Here is a 19,990-nt window from a genome sequence, read left to right on the forward strand (position 1 = left end):
CCACAAAAGGCACAGTTATGAAGTAATGAGAGACTGCCTATGTCCCCCCACAAGGCAACATAAGGGGAATGTCCCAGGTATATCTGTGAGTCAGCTGAAACTAGGTTCCATATCACACATGCACTCAGCTCACCCCACCATCAGCCACAGGTTTATCACATGTCATATCCTTGCTGTTGGGAATGAGTACAGTATGAACCCACTTCTGTATGGAAATACCCACAGAATGCAGCATGCTGAAGAGGTGTCCTATGCAGGTCTGTACATGGCTTTAAGCAGCACCCTGCCTGCATCCAGACCAATGTGTCAATATGTACAAGAACTATTGCCATTAACACCTCACACACTTACCCTGTCTCTCCAGGGGAACCCACTGGCTTGCAGCCTTGGAATGTAGGAGTGACAGAATGCACTGGCCTGCTACAGATGGCCTGCATCACTACCAAATGGCCTACATTCCTCTTTCAAAGGCCTGTGCCTCACCCATAGTGCCAATGTATGGTATCTCATGGGGTCCCAACTAACAACCTAACACAGTCAACAGAACACAAATGCAAGGCCATGTTGACAAATCCCAGTAGCATGCCCCCCATGTCCTACTGCATGAACTGTGGACCAATCCATAAATACCACTGGAATGAAGTACCAACTATAGGGATACTTCCCAGATATCGCTCACATAATGTTAGGACGAGGATAGAATAACAGACTGGGGAGTGTAGACACATGGACGTCATGGAGTGTGTGAAGTCTGAAACTCTGATGTGTGCCCATACTACCCTTGCCTGCAAACCCAGTAATGGGTGGCTACAAAACTGCTCGTAAATGACAATGTGAAGGGGAACTGACCATATATATGAACCCTGCCTCTGGATAACCTGGGTGATTCTGTACAGCTGAGAGGTATGACCACAGCAGGATATGGCAATTCTGTTAAGTCAATATATGTACAAGAAGGTGATCCTCAGCCACCATACTACCAAGGTGCTGGACCATTTACACAGACCCATCAGCAAGTGTCTGTAGCTACCCCTCCAGAATGGCAGGAGCGTGCAAGAATGTGTTGGCTGTAGACCACAATACTGGACTCAGCTTCATTAATCTTGTATTTCCCAGTAAATAACTGTGAGCAAATGATTATATCTGTCAGTCATTGATGACATAATACATCACAGTGTAAAACAGTACATATGTCTGAATATCTCCTCTAACACCAACCTTGTAACACAAGCAGCACAGACAGCAATAGTTACAGTATCCCCCTATCTGTCACCCATTGTGACTCCATATTGCAACCTATCGACAGATATCCCGCAGAAACAGGTTGCTATCGGAAGGTTGAGAACACCAAATCCTGGACTGGAGTGCAACCCTACCTGGAATGGATTCACACACTCAATACAGAAAGTCATACTAGGCATACTCCTACACTTAGAGAAATGACACCCATGTCTGACAACACAGTGGACTATACATATATGTCATTTGCATATGTCTGTGCACACATACCAAATTGTACACTATTTATGCTTCACACACACACGTTGGATAGGAATACTCACATATATCCAAGGCCAACACACTATAATATGTCAAACATACACACACAGAGATGTGGGGAAGAGAGAGACTGACAGTGACAGATAAAATTCCATTATGAGGCCTGTCCCACCCACTACATATCCAATTGGCCAATATCACATGATGTGCTGATGTCAATCACTGTAGACATTCCTTTTGGTAGCCGTCAGCCGTATAGTGTCTGTGGTGCTTGTGACAACTGTGTAACACAATAGTACAAATGGGTATTCATGCAGCATTTGTATACTCAGTTCTGTCAAATGAAACATTGTGTGTGACTGAGTGTGTGTTTCCAGAGGAATGATTTATGGCCCATTCACACACACACTGCACTTCCCATTGCCCATGTTAGCACTGCTGCTTATGTCAGTCACATTAAAATAAACCATCAGCCAAACCTCAGCCTTATAAGCTCTGTGGCACTCACTATAATGGTGTAATACTATAGTGTAGCAAGCTAGTTAGGTAGGAGTTATAATCCTAGACATGGCAACTGTGATAGTGTGTATGTGGAGATGAATGATTTTGAGGCCATTCACACTCACTACACCTGCCATTTCCCATTTTAGCATGCTTGCTGATGTCAGTCACCTTAAAATAACCCTTTGGCCAAGTCTCACACCTATAAGCTCCATTGAGCTCATGATAACTGTGCAATACTGTAATGTAGCAAACTAGTTAGGTTGGAGTTCTAATCCCAGACATGGCAACTGTGATAATGTGTGTGTGTGTGTGTGTGTGTGTGTGTGTGTGTGTGTGTGTGTGTGTGTGTGTGTGTGTGTGTGTAAGTTGAGATTAATGATTTTGAGGCCAGTTACACTCACTACACCTGTCATTGCCCACTTTAGCACACCTGCTGATATCAGTCACCTTGAAATAACCCTTTGGCCAAGTCTCAGCCCTATAAGCTCCCTGGCACTCGCGATCACTGTATAATACTATAATGTAACAAACTACTTAGGTAGGAGTTCTAATCCCAGACATAGCAACTGTGATAATGTATGTGTATTTGTATGTGCATGTGGAGGTGAATTATTTTGAGGCCATTCACACTCACTACACCTGCCATTGCCCACATTAGCATGCCTACTGATGTCAGTCACCTTGAAATAACCCTTTGGCTAAGTCTCACTCCTATAAGCTCCGTGGTGCTCACAATAACTGCATAATACTTCAGTATAACAAAGTATTTAGGTAGGAGTTCTAATCCCAGACATGGCAACTGTGAAAATATGTTTGTATGTGAGAGTGTGTGTGTCTTTGTTAACACCTGATTTTGTGGTCATTCATACTTACTACATTTCCCATACCCCTCTTTTAGCTCTGCAGCTGATGTCACTCACCTGCAAATATACATTTGGACAACTCTCCAACATATAAGCTCCATGGTGCTTGAGATAACTGCATAATACCATAGTGTAGCAAACTGGTTAGGTAGGAGTTCTAATCTTGGTCCTGGCAACTGTGATAATGTGTGTGTTTGTGTGTGAGTCTTTGTTGACACCTGATTTTGTAGTCATTCACACTTACTACACTTCTCTTACTCCTCCTTTAGCACTGCAGCTCATATCAATCACCTTCAAAGATACCTTTGGACAGCTCTCCAACACATAAGCTCCATGGCACTTGAGATAACTGTGCAATATCATAGTATAGCAAACTAGTTAGATAGGACTTCTAATCCTGGTCCTGGCAACTGTGATAATGTGTGTGAGAGTGTGAGTCTTTGTTTTCACCTGATTTGGTGGTCATTCACACTTACTACACTTCCCTTACCCCTCCTTTAGGTCTGCGGCTGATGTCACTCACCTTCAAAGATTCCTTTGGACAACTCTCCCACATATATGCTCCGTGGCACTTGGGATAACTGTGTAACACTGTAGTACCAATACATAGCTAGGTAGGGGTCTGAAACTCAGTACTGGCAAGTGTGTGTGTTCGTGTGTCATCAGTATCCTGTGTGGGTGTTGGAGTGATTATGTAAATAACAAGATCCATTGCAGGTGGGTTTTGCTACATTTTCATATTGAGGACCCATATGTCCCAATGTCACATTACAAGGCCAACAGTTGTCAAACACCATAGAGGTGTTGTAGACAATCTACAGCCGTATATTTATATATAGGCAACCATTGTAATACCCAGAGACCTCTCTCCACCTACGGATCATACACAAACACGCTTGGCTCTTTCTCTCTTCCTTTCTTTCTTTCCCTCTGTCTGTCTCTCTCCCCCTCTCTGGTAGATGTGGAACAAATGCATCTGTTTTGCATAGGCAGCAGATTGACTTTAGTAGGTAATGCTCATGATCAGCTGATGGCCTGTTAATTGCATATGGAACAGCTGTGGTATCATTCCTATAGCCAATTGCATAGAACACACTCCTATAAGTACGCACTGCAAGTGGGTGTTGGCCCTTCTCCTTTACTGTGAGCAGGACTTCATCTGGGTGTGTGACAAACAGCATCACAGAGGGTAGTCGGAAATACCTCTTACAACAAATGCTGTGGAGACAGGCCAACAAACTGGAGGGTGCTGTTTCAGACAAGGAGACCGAATGTAAGTATTGCTGTTCTACATTTGAACTAATGGTTTAACAGGGTTTGTGTGGATATGGCTGATCTGCATGATTTAAAGTCTGGCATGACAGTGTTATGTGGTTGAGAAATAGGTATATCTGCAGACTGGCCAGAGTTTGGAGTCTTAGATTTGGTGTGTTACTCACACATTTTCTGTCTTTATGAATGCAGTAGCATACTCTGATGATTGTAGTCAGCAAATGGTAACATCCATGTGTGTTACTGACTTCATATCCCTCAGAAGAGATATGTCACAACAAACCCTGTTATACCAGCAATGTTCTCAGTTTATAACTGCTATATGTCAATATTGGCCCTGTGTTTGTGCCTCTGTCCCACAAGTCTGTCACCCTTTGTTCATATGTCATGCAGTAAGAGGTGGATATGTACAGTATACCATTATTTACTGACATAATTCCTGAAATCAAGCCAGTGATATATCAGACTGCCAGACATGTAATGCATAGGAGGCCTAATACCTGAGGACAAAACCTGGACATTCTGTTGTAGTCTGTACAGTAGTGAGGTCTGTGTACATATGGTGATTGTTGACAGAGTGTCTGTATTATGTAGCAGTGTATTGTGATCATGTTATTTGGCCTGTGTACAGACTGGGGTATCAAACAAATGTGTTAGTCATGCAGATGCTGAATGAGATGCATACAATATGTGGAGTGCATAAGTGTGCACACCCTTAACATGATGGTTTGTTGAAGCACCTGTTAAGTGAACTACAGCAGTCACTATTCCTGGAAGGGGTATACTAGCATGGCTCATCTTCACTTATTATTTGGTCACTCTGCCCTACAAAGGTCCTCAACTCTGCCAGGTTGCAAGGTCAGCTCATGTGCACAGCCCTTGGAGGTCACACAGTGGCTTCACTATTACTGTAGAGTCTGGGTTATGTCTGGCACAATTCATAACCTTGATAGTGTTCAGATACAGCCATTCTTAGTGAGGTTTGGATGTATGCTTCAGTTCACTGTTGTGTTTCAAGCTGCCACCCCTCCCCATCCTCAGCCTTATTACAGATGCCTGACAACTATGGACTCCACATGAGTGTTATTTTGCAGTGTTCCAAACTACAAGCACTATGTCTACTGGCCTAGTTCCAGATAAGGAACAGCAACACTAAAGTTGTACACTGGCACCAGCAAGCTAAAAATTGTGGATGGTGGCCCTGAGGTGGAGTGAAGTGTTGCTTGTGCACAACATATATTTTTATGAATACTGTCTGTAGGTTTGCGCCTTGGTTTCATGACACCATTACACATTGCAACACATGCCTTTGGGAGACTTGATGTTATGCTTATGCTATCTGTACAGACCCCTGGATGATGATTCATGTGGGACAACTCTTCTGTCTGATTACCTTAACCCATAAGGCACACTTATGCAGACTCCAGGGGATTGTCAACACAGGTACTGCACAGGCAGTACTTGCTAGACATTCCTGCAAGTCTCTCAGTGTTGTTGCATGTTTTTGGGCAGCCTCCATGACCAGTTTGCACCATGTTTTGTCATCTTTTTTGGATGGGCATCTGTTTACTTTCTACATCAATGTTGTCCCATAGTTCATACACACAGATGACTGTCTGCACTGTTTGCCATGGTATATGCAATGGTGAGGTAAGGCTACTTTTCCGACTCCTGAGTGCCACCTTTTGGATATGGTATCCATTTCATGGTTTGTACGATGTAAGCCACGGCTGCCTCTGTTGCAGGTGAGTGGACAAATGTCATGGACATACTTCTTGGACAACAGACCATTACTTGGTGTGACATTGAGGCCCTGAATTTGATGGCAGGTGTGTACTCAAGAAGAGTGAATGCTATCAGTACATCATAAGCTGCTTCCACAATATGTTATTTGGAGTGTGTGCACACATATGCTTCCAGTGTTTGGTAAAGTTTGTATTACCCATATTTGTTGTCCTAACATAGGATTCCATATAACACATTCATTGCTCATGTTAGGATCACATTACAGGTTGTAAAAGGTGTGGAATGTGCTATTGTTGTCTGGCATAGTTTATATCAGGAACAGTTGCCATTGTAATAGTGGTGTATACACTGTTGTATCCACTGTATAAGGGTATTGTTTCAGACATGTCCCTACTGTAGGCCATTTGTCCTACCATTATGTTCATCTCTGTCCACACATTTTGCACTAACAGGTTGTTAGGTATACTGCAGGAATCTTACATACCCTTCAGATATGCCACCATGGTGACCACTGTGATGCAGTGCAGTTAACACCAACAAAAATGAACATGTACAGCATGCATTATGGGTAGATGTGTTAAATGTGTGCAGGGCAAATAGCATGGCCATAACATGGCTGGTGTATTGACAAACCTTAACAAAACAACTCCATACTCACCAGCTACAGGCTGCTGCCCCAGTTATATACCAGAGGGATCTAAATAGTTGTGTGAGAGAAGTAATGTCAGTAGCCACACCTGTGGCATTGGTACAGGATTGAAGCAGCATTTCAGCACATCAACAGTACAAACCCACAAAGCTAAGGATTATGCACATCTGTTCATTACTACAGTCCAGAAAGAGACTATGTTATCTGACAAATGCATGTAGATACTTTATAGATAAAATGGATAAGCAACAGTGGACTAGTAAGGTGCCCTGGGACCTTACCTGCATGATCCACATCCATTGTGTGGGTGGCTCCCACTCCCACAATGCTATATTCAGCCTGCTGGCTTTTCTGGCTGGCAGGTGCTCCAATGCTGGCAGAGGAGCTCCTTAGCATGTGTCAGTGGGGGCTGGATGGCATGACCCCCACCTGTGGCTAGCTAGTCCCTCCTAACCGCAACAGCACACTGATGGGCATGGTGCATTAGGTCAAGTGCAACAATGCCACTTCTGTTCATAGGTTTGGCTGCGCAGGCTGACATTATTTACCTTGTGTATGAGCTCATTCCACAGGGTGGTCCTCTCCTGCAGATCCTGGGCCCTGCAGCTGAATGGTATGCCGTGATGCTGGATGATGAATTGGATAATTATGTCATTCTCAAGGTTCATGAACACTGGCAAACATTCCCAGGGCATTGTACTTGGAAGACATAAACAGGAAAGAAGATCACAGGACCACGTACGGTTGTCCACATGGACATCAACAGTGGATATTACTTGCAAATAATCCAGACTATACCATAACACTGTACACTATCATGTCTTTGACATCTTGCATTACACTCCTGGCCCTGACCTGTCCAGTTCCCCCAGTGTTGGACAGTTAATGGCATAATCCACTAATCTCAATTAATTTCTATGTAGTGATGACAGTGGCCATCTTCCATGTGGATGGTGTGTGGATGGTGGCAAGTCTGTGTTTGACTGCAGTGTGTGATGCAGCTGTGAGCACATGTCTGAGTTCATGTAGGAAGCAGACTGTGATGTTCCCATGCATGCCCCATGGAGACTTGCTGTTATTGCCATCAGTCGACATTATGGACATGCTCACCACTGATGTGGGCAGGAGTGTGGTTGATGTGCATATCCCCCTGTACAAATGTTGTGGACAGGGTGCCATTGTTCCACTTATCCTGTCTGATTCAGGTTGCCTGTATCCATGGCATGTGTGTATGAGGTGTGTTTTACCCCCAGTACAGGCTGACTTGTGTTACTGCTTCTGAAACTGTGTACATATGTGGAGACATGGTTGCAATTGGCCTTGGTGGTTTCACTCCGAAATTAAGACAGCAAACAAACCAGCAAAACACATAAAATTCCAAACGACAAGAAGAGGGATGCCAGCAAGTAGACCTGAACGCTTAATTTTATTAAAAGGCACAAGTACAACCAGCGTTTTTGCCACCATACACAGGAAGCTTCATCAGAGGTACAAAGCAGCGCGAGAATGCACTTTAAATAGCAACTTTAAATTCAAAGTGATAATGAATCATTATAATTAAATGTGCTACACATAATTACATTTGACCAAATCGTTAAATGACAACTGTCTATACAATGAGGATTGTGACTGCTCACATATCGGACAATACATTGGCTAGAAAAAAGGACTTATTCATTTAAACATTCTTAAGGTGTAAAAAAATTAAATGAAATGAATTACAGTAAACCGCTAAAAAGCCCCAACTAGGCGGTTTATTCCTATTTATATCCAACAGCTAGAAGGGATAGTCATAGGATGTCTAAAAAATTAGACAGTCCCAATAGTGTTAAAAACTACCTGGATTAAACTAAACCTTATGAAAACAGGGCTTAAATCAGGTAATACATATTGACCGGAAGGCAACCATGAAACTTTATGATACATTTCACATAAATTCAACCTTTAAAACAATGCATATATAAACATTTTACTAAAAAGCATTTTAATAAAAACGTAAATTTTACAAGTTAAATATTAACTATTTTGGAATCATAACCACAAAAAATATATATAGATGTGGTCATAGGTATCATTAAAACACAAATAGAAGGGGGTCCTTGTAACGTCACCTCATATGTGACTTAAATTTCAAGTAAGGTGCTATGTTGCAGCTTTCATTTAAGCCGGGAGCACAAAAAGCATTCAGCTTAAGCTGCCAGAGTAGCTCACGGACCTCCAACAACAGAGATATAGGACCCCCTCTAACAGATACAGGAATATGATCTATACCCATAAATACAAAAGCATGTTCAGGGAACAAGTCAATATGTTTGGCCAAGGCGTTCTCGCTTTTACTGTTTTTAATTGCATAGATATGCTGGTAGATCCTGTCCTTTAACCTTCTATCGGTCTTACCGATATAGAAGGCTGGACAACATGAACAGTAAGCTATATATATAACTGACTTTGTGTTACAATTTATTCTGTGGCCAATGCAAAATTTCTTGTTTCCCTCTACGGAGAAAAGGCTACCTGTTTTGATGTAAATACAGTAGTTACATGAGCCGCAGGAAAAAGACCCCTTAGTTCTAGAAGAGGTGACTCCAAATGTACTAATTTGGAGAAGATCCTTTATGTTTCATCCTCTTCTAAAAACCATCAATGGTTTCTCACCAAGTTTTTCAAGAAGAGGTCCATTACTAGCAATAAAGGCCCAGTTCTTATGTAAAATGTCGCGTATTTCAAAGGAGTTCATATTAAATGTAGAAATAAAACTACATGGGAACCCCTTGGTAGAAGTACTTTCTAAATTACCAACAACAGGGCTCAAACTCGCACTTACTCCCTCGAATGGCTCCTCTTCACAAACAGATAGTGAAGTGGACAAAAGAAGCGGTTTGTAAACGCCCCTAAGTCTTTTATGTCTTACTTCAACTATCAAGTCATCAATCAAACTGTGCGGGTAACCCAGGTTAGAGAATAAGTTCCTTAAAGTCTCACATTCCAGTAGAAAATCCTCCAGTTCACTACACATACGGACAGCTCTCACAAGCTGTCCCTTTACTATAGCTCTTTTTTGTTTAGGAGGATGTAAACTGGAATAATGGAGAAACGAGTTTACATAGGTGACTTTCCTAAAAATAACAGATCTAAATGAACAAGGTTGGCTACCCCTAAACAACTTAACATCCAAATAGTTCATGACTTCTGTATCAAAAAGGTGTGTAAACCTTAGAAAGGAAGTTGTACTATTCAAATAGTTGGCAAATTGGTCTGCTTCCTGGAGTCCCTTTGAAAAGGATAAAAATGTCATCCAGAAAGCGGGTGTAGAATGTAATTTTGTTACTCCACTCTGGGTTGGTAAATACAAACTTCCTCTCCCAATATGCCATAAATAAATTTTACTGCTGCTCAAGGGAGCCCATGGCCACACCTTGTTTCTGTATATAAACATCATTTTCAAAGATGAAAAAATTGGAGGTGAGAATGATGTCAAGTAGTTCCGTGATGTTGTTAATCTCGCTTGACGACGCCCCTAATTCTAACAGGAGAAGTTCAATCCACTCAAGGGCTTCTAGATGTGGTATGGATGTGTATAAATCCACCACATCTATAGTCAAGAAATTAGTCCCCTCAACTTCTGTTAAGTTGTTTATTTCGGATAGGAAGGACCACGAGTCTTTGCATATGCTAGGCAACAGCTCAACATATTTCCTAAGTAGTGAGTCCACATATTTGGAACAAGGGTAGGTAGTTGATGCCCTACCATCAATAAGGGCTCTCATTGGTGGGTCCACAAGGTTTTTATGAACCTTGGGAATCCCAAACATCACTGGTGTTCTAGCATACAAGATGTCAATATATCTATGCAATTAAAAACAGTAAAAGCGAGAACGCCTTGGCCAAACATATTGACTTGTTCCCTGAACATGCTTTTGTATTTATGGGTATAGATCATATTCCTGTATCTGTTAGAGGGGGTCCTATATCTCTGTTGTTGGAGGTCCGTGAGCTACTCTGGCAGCTTAAGCTGAATGCTTTTTGTGCTCCCGGCTTAAATGAAAGCTGCAACATAGCACCTTACTTGAAATTTAAGTCACATATGAGGTGACGTTACAAGGACCCCCTTCTATTTGTGTTTTAATGATACCTATGACCACATCTATATATATTTTTTGTGGTTATGATTCCAAAATAGTTAATATTTAACTTGTAAAATTTACGTTTTTATTAAAATGCTTTTTGGTAAAATGTTTATATATGCATTGTTTTAAAGGTTGAATTTATGTGAAATGTATCATAAAGTTTCATGGTTGCCTTCCGGTCAATATGTATTACCTGATTTAAGCCCTGTTTTCATAAGGTTTAGTTTAATCCAGGTAGTTTTTAACACTATTGGGACTGTCTAATTTTTTAGACATCCTATGACTATCCCTTCTAGCTGTTGGATATAAATAGGAATAAACCGCCTAGTTGGGGCTTTTTAGCGGTTTACTGTAATTCATTTCATTTAATTTTTTTACACCTTAAGAATGTTTAAATGAATAAGTCCTTTTTTCTAGCCAATGTATTGTCCGATATGTGAGCAGTCACAATCCTCATTGTATAGACAGTTGTCATTTAACGATTTGGTCAAATGTAATTATGTGTAGCACATTTAATTATAATGATTCATTATCACTTTGAATTTAAAGTTGCTATTTAAAGCGCATTCTCGCGCTGCTTTGTACCTCTGATGAAGCTTCCTGTGTATGGTGGCGAAAACACTGGTTGTACTTGTGCCTTTTAATAAAATTAAGCGTTCGGGTCTACTTGCTGGCATCCCTCTTCTTGTCGTTTGGAATTTTATGTGTTTTGCGGCCTTGGTGGTTTGGATATGTCTGATTTCTAGTCATAGTCAGCCATACAGGAAGTCACCTGTGAACCTACATGCTTGCTCAGATATAGATGTACTTGCTTCCAAGTTGTGGTCTGCACCTATGTGCCCCTGTACAGCCACTATAGCAACCTACTATGTGCTTTGTGTCTTGCTGTTGTCCACCAAGGGGGATTACTCTATCATTGGTGGAGACTGGTTGTACAGATCAGGTACTGCTGATTCCATATAGCTACATTGGATATAAAGTGTACACACCCCTGTTACAATGCCTGGTAGTTGTACAATTGAAACATGACCCCACAAAAGTACATGTCAACACAATCCCCACCTGTGATGTGACTTATAGCCTGCTCAGTTCGATAGGGAACATAACCACCTGTCCTGTGAAAACATATGGGCATTAATACTCAGCACAGTAAGCCAGTTGAATGTGTGTGCACACCCTTACACTGATATGTTGTGTAAACACCTGCTGAGATGATTACAGCATCCATTGGTCTAGGTTTGTACTCTAATGTCATATCACGTCTTCACTTGGCAATGGTTGCTCACCTTCCATGAAATGGCTTTGTTAGTTTTTCAATATAATTGTACAGGTTATGGGTCACATTTGAGGTGAGAAATGTTCTGACATGACTTTCTGTGATCTCATTGTCATACAGCACACATAACTGGCATTCCAACAGGGGTATGTATACTTTGATATCCAGTGTATATGGGTGTTGATATAGCTGTTAGTGGTAGGCATGGACAGTGTGTCATAACATAGTTGTACACTTCTCTGATTCCTACCTGATAAGCATGCCTACTGTAATACCCTTATCAGTGTCATGGCAATGCAGCAATCAGTAAGAGTACACATTTTATTTTGTTATATGCAGTGACAGTGATATTACACACATGTGGAACGTGCACATCCTATTGTCCAGACTGCTTGTGACCCATGTTATTACTTCTGTGCCTTTCAGCTGAACATGCTTATACATACACATGCTCAGGGGATACCTGATATACATTTGTGTTCTATGTAAGTATGGCACACTGTGTTTAGTCTTGCAGCTCAAGCATATGTCTCAACCTGTTATACCAGGACTTCTGGCCATTGGTCCACATCACTGTGTGACAACAGGGAATTCAATTTTTATTAAGTATTAATAGCTGACATAACTCAAGTATATGTGTATGTGACTACAGATATCTGTCACAACTGTGAACATTGCCCAGCAGAACACTGTACAGCTGAATGTTATTAATTCAATATATCATATGCAGTTTAACACACACATCTGCAACAGTGCTTTACTATGTTCATGCCTTATATAGGTATCCTAGATTTAGAATACAAACATGTATAATACTCATATTCACAGGTAACATATGGATATGGGCAACATCCCATTAATTGGCATAGCAGTGGCACAGACACAACTGTTTGACAGACACTCTAGTGGTTGCCATATGTGAACTGTCTTTCCTCAGGATGTGTCAGGCTCCTCAGCTGTGACCTGGCATATCCACCTCTTACAGCATCACATGTGTACAAAGCCTAACATTAGGGGGGGGGGGTATATAGGGACAGATCATAGATATGCCTATTACAAACCTATGACATTTGTAGCATGATACATTTTGCATTACCATTAGTGTTCTGAAGGTGGTGGGGTCTGACACTCATGTGTCTGTCATTACTTCATTAGTGCCATCTCCATCTGTTTGCCAGACTAATATAGATGTTTGGATGAACAGAACAAACACTATAATGGCTACATCTTGACATTCTGTGAAGATCTGCTGCATCTTGACATTCTGTGAAGATATGCACAGTTGACAGGTATGGTCCACTGCAGACAGAGCCAGATGCTATGTCCATAGCAGTTGTTCGGCAGGACATCATTACAGTGAGTATTGATGGCACATATGCATTTTTCATAATTACCTATCCCATTATTGCAACTACTGGGAATAAGCTGGTTTGAATAGGTTGCAGCATGGCTTTTGTGGTGATGCTTATGTTTGTTCAGGTGATGGCCTCAACACCAGTTGCTGTTCACAACTTGCTAATTGCACACAGGCAGCCATGTAGGTCTTCCAATAGCCAATTCCATAGCAACCCAGTACTATAAATAACTACATCATGTGGATGTTATCCCTTTACCTTGCCTTTATGGAAGACATCCTTCATGTGTAGAGGCAGCTGTGTTACACACAGCAAGTAGGAATACCTCTTACAATAAGACTTGTGGACACAAGCCAATTACATGTTTGTATAAGGATCCAGACCTAGGGACAGTGTGTGAGTATTGCTGTTGTATGCATTGAATACCACTAGTTTTACAGGGTTTGTGTGTACATGCTAGTTTTACATGGAATGTAGTCTGCCTGCATAGCTCTTAACTGTGGGGCTATCCACATGATGGCCAGAGGTTTGGCTGTTATGTTTTGTCTGTTCCTCACACAGGTCTTGCCCTTGACAAATCAGTGGCATTCTCTCTGTTGATTGCTATCAGTACATGGCAACATCCATTTGTGTTTCTGACACTGTATTCCTCAGTAAAAGTATGTTGCAACCAATCCTGTTACACCAGCAACTTTCACAGTGTATAACAGCAATATTTCACATATGGCCCTGTGTTTCAGCCTCTGTAGTCCATCTATATCCCAGGCTTTGTTCAGATGTCATGCAGTAAGAGCTTGATAGGTATGGTCTATCATTATTTAGTGCTGACATTCCTGCTATCATTCTTGTGATGTTGTGCACTCCCACACAAGTTGTGGGGTAGGGTCCATATATATGAGGGATACAGCTGGACATGTGTGACTCTGTACAGTCAAGAGGTCAGTGTATAGAGAACGCTGTTATATGCCTTGTAAGTCATTTTATGGGGCTGGGGTATTAACTGTTTTTAACCTAGGCTGTTAGAACATGCGAGGGATATTACTAATGAGAAACATAAAGGTATATGGCTGTAAATTTTCATATATTTCAACATGGGAACAGTGGTGGGCTAGAGCTTACTGTTTTTCACACGCTTTTGTTTGTCAGTGTGATAGTACCATTAAGTTAAGCATTGTTATGTAATGGATACATTTACATTGTGACAATTGATACAGGGGTTGACTACAGAGTGTAATTGGAGGCTGTTGAACTACATCTGTGATTATGTGTTGACTGATTCTTGTCTTCAAGGCAAGTCTTTTTTACTGTTGTACTACTTGAAGGCTTTAGCCTAGAAAGCAAAGTATCTTTTTTTTAGGGATTACTGTATGATATATTTGAGAGTTGCATTAATCAGTTATTATGTATTTCAAACACCTAAATGTTATGACATGGGATTAACAACAGAAATAGTACACAAATAAACATTATATGTATGCAAAATGTGTGGTGTCATGTCCTTTGCATTGTGTGTGGATATATGTTGTCATGCAATAATTCTCATTTGTAGAAAAGAATCAGACTCTGGCCATTTGAAAAGGTGGCAACTGTAGGAATAATGGCTGTTAGATATTCTGTGCACCCTCTATATATACTCTCTTTATATCTATAAGTATCTATAAGTTTATATATATATATATATATATATATATATATATATATATATATATGTGTGTGTGTGTGTGTTTGTGTGTGTGTGTTTGTGTGTGTGTGTGTGTGTGTGTGTGTGTATGTGTGTGTGTGTGTGTGTGTGTGTGTGTGTGTGTGTGTGTATGTATCATTAGAATGGTTAATGCTTCCACATTGTACATCCCTATGGTAGACTGACTGTTCTGCATGATATGTTAGAGAAATCATCCCAACTTCTTACAGCTTGGACAGCTTAGTAGTAACCTGTTGTGGCTATGATGTAGAGGGTCCTGGGTTCAGGACTTACAAAGGCTATTTATTTTGTTACTAGGCAGAATATTTCAGCTGTGGAGGATGGGATAAGGGCTATAATTACAAGAAGTCCCTAGTTTGGGCCCCTTCACCCCCATTTACACTGCCTTTAGTCAGAATTTTTGCAGTGAGAGGTTCAGAGTGTGGATCCAATGTCTGAATGCACTATATATATATATATATATATATATATATATATATATATATATATATATATATATATATATATATATGTATACACACAGATATATACATGCATTTTCCCTACTGTTGAATGACTGTGCTGCATGATATGTTTGAGAAAACATCAAACATATCTAAAGCTCAGATGGCTTACTGGCAAATTGCTGTGGCTATGCTGTGCAGGGTCCTGAGTTCAAGACTTCCAAGGGCTGATTATTTTGTTGCTGAGCAGAACAAGGGCTGTTGGATACAGAGTGATTAAGGTACATTTAAGCAGGTGTAAGCAGATTTGTGTGGTGGTAAGCAAGGCTAACTTTTGGTTAAATATGCTTACAGACAGCCTTCAAATTGCTTAATCGGTGTAGACATTGCTTAGCGCCACACAAACATGCTTAATCCCGCTTACTACTGCTTAAAAGAGCTTACTCCTACTTACCCCGTGCTAATTTCTTAAAAGAAAAAAGGGGTGATAGGAAAATGGTGGAAAAGGGGGCACGCAAAGGGTAAGACAATAGGGAAAGTAGCTAGGGATGTGCAGGATGGGAGTATGGAAGGTCCACAGCTGTCCATTTCTTCTACAGCAACAGCTGTGCATATATACTGAATTTGGAGGTCTATTTGGACACTCAAACCCCTGAGAAAGGGGCGAGGAAAACAATAATGTGTTGTGAAGCCAATTAGACCAGATTACATGTATCCAGTGGACATGTGTGCAAAATGAACAGCTATGTATGGGGCAAAAATTTTTTTTGGGAACAGATTACCATTTTTTTAAGGAGCGAGTGGGATATTGGGGAAGGAGAGTAAGTATATTTGGGGAGGTAGGCTGGGTAGGAAAACATACAAGACAGACAAGACAGCATACAGGGGTGGTATATTACATATGTGGGGGGTAAACACTTTGGATGGGAAGGGGTGTTTGGAAATCGGAAGCCCATGAGCTCCCCCAATGGAAACAGTGGGACTGAGGTCCCAACCCATGGGCAGTCACCACTGCACTTTCACAGCCCCGAAGGTGGCTGTGCTGGGGGCTGAGCAGAAGGGGTAGTCTGACCCTCTAATTGCACCATGTGCCCCTAACGCTGGCTTAGCAGATCTCCAAACTCCTTTCAGAGCTCACAATACACCAATCCCCAGACCTGGCTTCATGTGACTGTATCCTGTTTGCGCCTGCTCCCAGGTGGGACAGGCCCCATCCCCTGATGAGGTTCCACTCAAAAGTGGTGCAAGACCAGCAGAAGAGGAGGTCTTGGGGTAGGTCCCAGACTTGATGGGGCCCGGTGCCATGGCCAGATGAGGTAGGAGAGGTGGGTCCGCTGGGACCGGCCTTCCCAAAAGTGCTATGGTGTTGCAGTTTTAGAATATATATGGGTTAGTAATAGTCAACACAATCCAGGATTAGTTATAACAGCATGCATAGATATTCCCATTAACCCAAAACAACCGATTTGGAGCAGTTGCATACCAAACAGAATACATGCATATATGGAACCACAGTGACCATTACAACAGCATGCAGGTTACATTGATAGCAGCAGGCCACCAATTATAGTATTTCAACATGGAACATTAATAGAAACACATTTCAATATTTGTTGAACAATAGGACATATGTCCAGTAGGTTTGGTGTACAACATACCCATTGACTTGTGTGTTTTGATTATTGTTGCAGATATGTTGGGGGGGGGTGTCAATTAACAACTTGTATATCCTTGCAGTACTCACAACTTAAGTGATCATTGCTCTAATCATTACTCTACAGGTATTATTACAATACCCTATGACCTTGATTTGAGCAGTGGTATGCTTGTACACAGTGTATACTTCAACCATCTTATAGCTACATTCTACTTCTCATACCAGGTAGACCTGTGGGGGGAATGTTTGTTAACACTACCTGATTGTTTCTACATATATCTCCAGATTCCTAATTGAAATTATACACATACCTCTTAACCTCTTCATGTAAAAAATTTGGACAAAGCTTGACAAAATGGGGGTACAAATAGAGGCATATTTTAAATACTGCTCTTATAAACTTAGAAAGTTGCTAGAGTAACAGGATTTGTTTTAAAATACATTTTCTGAAGGATTTGATGTCTGAAACTCAAATATATGTCATTATGTAGTGACTACACTCCTGAGATCATCCCAGTGATTTGCCAGGAAAAAGATGAGCAGGCCAAAATATGACCCAAATATCTGGACATTCTGCAAAAATGTGTACAGTTGAGAGGTATGATTATGCATAGAGCTTACTACCACTCTTGAGATTCAAACCATGGCTGTGTCTGCTAAAAATACAGCAATTTGTGTTTCATCAGTGAGCTATTTTGACCCTGCTGTCTCTTCCTTCACTGTTTTCTGTCTAAGTCTCTCTTGGTTGTACAATCTGACCTTGTAATTACAACATTCTTATACAGGCATTCCCAGACATATTTTTTATGTAGCACAATGTGAGAAACAGTGGTTAACACAACAGTATTATTGGGATATCAGATCTTGGTGAATGCAATATGCGAGGCCATACAATACCAGAGTAAACACAACCAGTCCAGGATTTAGAACTTTATTGCCAGGCAGTTACACTTTTATTTACATATGATCTGTATGGGACTATTACTGTCATATTGTCTGGTTTATTCAATAGAAACCATGCACATTTTGTATACTGACAGGTGACATTTTACTCCTTTATATTTATTTGGTATGACTACTACAAGCAGGATTGTTACTCACCAGCCTTGCGATACAGCCTTTGCAACCTGCTAGCATGGGCTTCCTGGTTTACAGCCTGCTCAGCTGCAGTGGTAATGAAAATAGAGAGACATTTATGCATACCTATCCATCACATACACAGGCTGGACTTTGGTAAACAGTTATTGGTATGAATACTTACACACTGGTGGGACATCTCCTGTCTGTCTTGCTTCTTGGAACCACTGTTCCAAGACCTCCCACTTCCTCTGTTTCAAGTCAGCATAGTGGTGCTGGACCTGCTCACCAGACCAAGGCATACCAGTGGCACTGGTGAGATCATGGGCGAGACTTTCCCAGGCTTCCGCTTTATATTGGTAGTCCTGGTATTGGTCCTGCAGCAGTCTCACATCATAGTTTTTACCAGGAGTCCTACCATGACCTTGGACTCCTGTATGCCCTAGCACTGCAACTGAAAGTGCATGCCCTGCCCAACACCTGACATACTGTCTACAGTGGAGAGCTACAACCAGTTATGAACTGTATTCCCACCTGTGGGGTTTAAATATGGCTGATTTCCTGCCCTTTGCCATGATTGGTTGGTTTTGAAAATGCTGAACTAAGCTAAGCTATGGGCAAACCTGCTTAGCTAAGGTTGGTAAAGCTTAAAGGGGCAGGTTCAGCATTGCTTATCAATGGGCAAATCCACTTAGCTGGGCTATTCATTGCTTAGTATTTATATGTAAACAATGCTTACACTGTGTCAACATAGCTGTGCAATGCTTAGCATTGCTTATGTTTTATTATATTGGTATAACACCTGTATGGGATTGATTCATCATTCATTACATTATATAGAATTATTTACCTTCCCTGACATCCCCCAAGGTGCTGTAATTAATGTATTCTTGTGTGACTATACTGTATGGGCAATTGTGTTTATATGGGGGGTTTGCTACTTTATTGAACTGACACCTCATATCTGGGCCTAATACACTACTCTGGTTGAAAAAAAATAAGTTACTTCCTACATACATATATGTGCAAATTAATTGTAATGTTTACACATACAAAATGGAAATGGCTTTGGTGAGGCTTGACCGTAAACGACTACATGCAAGGCATACGCTCTAACTACTACACTATTGCACTTATGCTTATACTGGATGTCTATTGCTTTTTAACTTATCCTGCCATTTCAGCTGGCCTAAGCATAGCTAAGCAAAGGGCACACCCATGCAGCTATGCTTAAACTGTATTGCGTATTCTAAAAAGTAAATTATTTGTTGTGTTTTTTCATTTGTACAATTCAGCATATCCACGCTAATGATGAACCTGTTATTCTAGCAACTTTCTGGCTTTGTAGAGACAATTGTCCCTTATGGCTTTGTAAAGATTGCTTACACTGAAAGGTTAGGAGGTGTACACTATGTGCTTATGCTAAACCTATTATTGTATCGGATTTATAGCTTTGTGGGACATTGTCCCTTATAACATTGTACAGATTGCTTACTCTGACAGGTTGGGTATTTTATGAGCATTCTCACTCGTTTTACATTGCCGTACAGCAATTCTAGTGTGCAGGGGGCATGTATCTTGTGAGAGCACTGCTCTTAAACATGCCCCCTGTGCTCATACTCATTTCCGTGTACATATTTCAGCATGGCAGCGTGCCTTCATACATATGCATGGCACGCTGCCATGCTATATGGGAACAGTACCTTCTGTGCAGGAATAAGCTATTCTTGCATGGAAGTTTGCTGAATCCTGGGAAAAGTCTTTCAGCTTAATCTCCTCCAGTGCTTTTCCACAAAGATTGTCTTTGCATCCATCAGAA

This window comes from Protopterus annectens, chromosome 4.part0 (assembly GCF_019279795.1).
Source record: "Protopterus annectens isolate FY-2018-M chromosome 4.part0, PAN1.0, whole genome shotgun sequence".
Taxonomy (NCBI): domain Eukaryota; kingdom Metazoa; phylum Chordata; order Ceratodontiformes; family Protopteridae; genus Protopterus; species Protopterus annectens.